A 4,503-nucleotide genomic window follows, 5' to 3' on the forward strand; every position below is an offset into this window, starting at 1 on the left:
ACACAGCAATAGATACCACAACCCTTCTAAGAATGAGTCAAGCCTATATGTACTAAATTTAAAAATTTTTAAAAATCTTTATTAAATTTTTTCACACAACATATTTTGACAGCATTATTTTCCTTCCCCTAACTCCTCTCAGATCCTCCCCACTTTCATATCCATCTAACTTCATGATCTTTCTCTCTCTGATGGAGAAATTACTAAGTATTCAACTAATAAACATAAAGAAGGCTGTAGTAGTGTATTTCCACTTGCAAAATGTGGAAACTACACAAACAGATATCAAAAGAAATAGATGCCATATTTGCATATACTTGTGACTATCTAGGAAATTCTAAGACACACGAACATAGATATCACTTGTCTATTTTTACATCTATTTATATCGTTGTTATGCTTCTGGGTGTTTAGCCCATGTGTGTGGTTGTGCATCACATGTGTGCAGCAACCACAGAGGCCAGAAGAAGAAGTCAAGTACCCTGGAATTGGAGTTACAGAGGGTTGTGAGTCACCATGGGTGATGGGAATCAAACCCAGGTCCTCTGGAATAGAAGCCAGTCCCCTGAACCACTGAGCCATCTCTTGATAAGTTATCTTTTACAAAGTGGATGAGGGTCATTGTAACACACAGAGACCTCCTTCTGTTGTATAATACTCAAAGTTTTTCTATTGTGTGTACTCAGATCTTTTCAATTCTTCTCTGAAGGTATTAGGATAATACCTCTGTGTTGCAGTCAGTCATTTTGACTAATAAGAACTGTCTAGAAGACAGTCAGTCTCAGATGTCTTCTTTATCTGTCAGTCATCTACCCAGCATCCCCATATTGTAATAAATGTCTGCCGCTGGAAGACCTGGTTGCCCTGATGTCTAAAGCATGGGTTGATCTCATTCTATGCAGTGAAGATGAGGCACCAATCTGGTTTCCTGTTCTACTCTCTCTTCTCATGGCTCCCACTTGATGGATGAGGAACTGGAGTTCAGGAAGAGAATGAGGCCTAGGAGTTTTGTCTAAAATCCCACAACAAGTTGACAGTGGAATCATGGGAATAGTTTCCTCCCTTTAGTCTTGTCTCTCTTTCAGAATACTTGAGACCTGAAATACTTAAGAATACTTGAAATGCTAATCCAACATGTAACCTGGTCGGAGAATGGACACTGAGTGTCCTTTCTTTGAAGAATCATTGTTTCATGACCTTCCTCTGTCCAAGGACAGACCTCCATAGAGAATGATGATGCTTCCTTAATCGATCTCCAGAGTGTCTCAATAGGGTCTCAAAACTCCATGTTATGGTAAAGGTGGTGTGGTTAGCAGGTATGTTGAAGAAACCAACATTAGCCATCACATCTGGACTCCATCACTTGCTTGCTCTCTGGCTGAGGAAAATTAAGTGTCTTAGTGTCCTGAAACTGTCCCCTTCTCTTTTAAGCAATAGTGGGACCTCAGAGGTTATCCATGGGACTCAGACAGAATCATGAAAATGACTTGCAAACTATTAATCTACAAATGTGAACTTGAAACACTTCAGAGACTTAGCACGTCTGCTTGGATTCATTGAAATGATAATACTGTGAGCCTTTAGAGACATCCCATGCTATCTCAAGGCTACCCTTGCCCCATAGTGGCTCTTTAAGACTTTGGAAGACTTCACAACATTGAAAACTCAAACTCTAGACTTTCATTTAAAGTTAGGTGAATTTGTGAACTTAAAGCCCAATTCTATATGGTGATAGTGAACTAAAATTTAGTGAGATAGTGAGATCTCTTTTAGATGGGATGTGTATCCACAGCTGGCCATAGTCCTTACTCATTCTATTTGTCTCAACCTTAATTCATTCACACCTTCTGTCTTTAAGCCTTTGAACTGTAACCTGTAGCTACCATGCCCTGGTGAACATCAGCCAAGAAGAGCGCAGGCCCACCAACTCCTGCTCTAGAGCCTGTTTACATCACTGAGTGTTATCTCTCTTGCTGTGATAAAAAATACATTGACAAAAGGCAACTTTGAACAGGAAAGGATTGATTTCAGCTCACTGATCCATGTTACCCCCGCCCCGCCCCTCATAGGAGTGAAATCACAGCTGGTAGGGGCTTGAAGCAGCTGTTCACATCCACATTCAGGAGCACAGAGACATGAATGAGTGTGTGCTTGGTGCACAGCTGGCTTTCTCTAACAGGGCCCAGGGCCCCAAACCAGGGAACAGTGCCACCCACTTCCAGGCTGGGTCTTTCTATATCAATTAAAGCAATCGAGACAATCCTCCACAGACATGCCCACAGGCCAACCTGTCCTAGACAATACTTCATTGAAACTCTCTGGCCAAATGATTCTAGGTTTTGTCAAGTTGGCCATTTACACTAACCATCATGGAACCCCTTGCTCTGTAATTGGCATGTGCCTCACGCAGCACATGTGGACCTCCAGGCCCATAGTTAAGCCTATTTATTTTCTACAAAGCTAGAAAGCAGAGGCTTTTATTTTCCCTTATTAAGAAAAGCTAAGTTTCAAAAAAAAAAAAAAACTTTAAAGTGTGCCATGGCTTCATTCTTTAGCTTAACTTCTCTTGCCCTCCACCCTGTAGTTTCCTTAGGCAGTTCTTCTGCCTCTGTATTTGTTACTGCTGCTCATGACCCCTCCTGTTTCTGGGAATCACCACCTGATAGGGTGGTGACATTACAGGGCAGCACATCCCACAGAAGCCATTCTGCTGGGAATAGAAACCCAGACAAGGCTCAGGGGAGCTTTGAGAAGACACTCTTGAGCTGGACTCTCCATTACCCCAATAGAGGCAATAGATACAAAATCAGAGAGTCTGTGTGTGTGTGTGTGTGTGTGTGTGTGTGTGTGTGTGTGTGTGTGTGTGTGTAAGAGAGAGAGGGAGGGGGAACATTAGCATCACATAGTATATAAATGATATAAATCACACCTCCACAAATTGAGATACTTGATAAAACTGACACATGAAGTGTTGAGATAAATGGATTGATGGGCATTGAAAATGGAAACAAGTAGTATATGAATTCATTTACTCACTTATTTTGCCATTCAACAAACATCACTGAGTGCATGTTAATATTCTTAGCATTTACTAAGACTCTTAGATAAAAGAAATTATTAATTCACAATAAACAAGCCCATTTTCTGGGCCCAAGAAGTTTGCCTGGCTCTATAATTATTTGTGTGGTGAAATAGCTTGGCCTACACTCTCTTTCCACCTCAATTCTTTCTGCTTTAAAAGAGGAATAATGGGCCAGTAAGATGGCTCAGTGGGTAAAGGTATTTGCTGCCAAGCTTGATGACCCAGGTTCAATCACTGGGGCCCCACATGGTAGGAGGAGAGAACCAACTCCCATAAGTTGTCCTCTGACTTCCACACACATAACCAATGATAAATAAAACAAAAATGATGCCTCTATGGGTTCTGTGAACCTGAATAAGGTTTGTTTAAGTTTAAATGCTTTCAACTACATCAAACAGCAGCAGAAACTTAATAAACATGTGGCTAAACTGAGCTTTTGACATAATGCCCTGAGGTCCAGAGAGGTCAGAAAACTTGCTCTGGAGGGCAGCTAGCTGTCACCTGAGCCAATTTCCAACTCTATCACAGGCATTACCATAGCTGTTTGTTTGGTCTTCTGAGCTACACCATGACACCTTTTCTTGTGTATCATCTTAATCACTATATAAATTACTATAGCACAATTTTGAGGTTTTACAGATTTAGATTTCTCCAATAGAAATCTTGCCACTGGCATCCTGCATATTTTGTGTTATGTATTTAGAAACAATCTAAGGAAGAGTTGATTATCTTCTCTAGCTTCCCAAGGGAGTCCATTGCACCACACCGTTTGAAGAATTCTCGCTTTTGAACGGTAAGTTTAAACCAGAGACAATGTTGTTCTCAAGTCCCAGGGACATCTGGCACTATCTAGAAACAGAGTGACTACTGACATCTATTTTACAATGCAAAGGACAGCTCTCTCAGTGCAAATAAAATGATGGAGTCAACCTGTTCATCATGCTGCTTGGGAAACACTATTGTCCAGCAATGTCCGGCAAAAAGAGGTTGCCAGACCACCTGATCCTCCCATTTGTGCCCCTCTCTATTGGTCCTCTTGCTTTTCCTCAGACTGATCCCAGTGGTTTGGTTTTAGCTTTTGTTCTGCAGTCTTTCACCCACCTAGGCAAGTTGACTAGTTGCTCTAGATCTATGAGCCAGAAGCTGTGTGGGAGCATTTATGAGTGCATCTGGATCTGCTGGACCAACTTCTTAGAAACTGAATGAGAAGTCTCCTCAACAAAAACGGGGTGGTTCCTGTGGCTTTGTCTAGCTTCCCAGACCTTGTTCTGACTCCACATCTAATCCAGTGTTTTCTATAAGGCAACTCTGACTTAAAATACCTGGCTCCTTGTTAAGGTCCAGCAGGCAATGGGGAGGAAGGAAGAGGTGGGAAGATGCAGCATTTTCTCTACCTGGGGACCAGTCATAACAATGCAGGT

The sequence above is a fragment of the Peromyscus maniculatus genome, chromosome 2 (genome assembly GCF_049852395.1).
Source record: "Peromyscus maniculatus bairdii isolate BWxNUB_F1_BW_parent chromosome 2, HU_Pman_BW_mat_3.1, whole genome shotgun sequence".
In the NCBI taxonomy this organism is placed as follows: domain Eukaryota; kingdom Metazoa; phylum Chordata; class Mammalia; order Rodentia; family Cricetidae; genus Peromyscus; species Peromyscus maniculatus.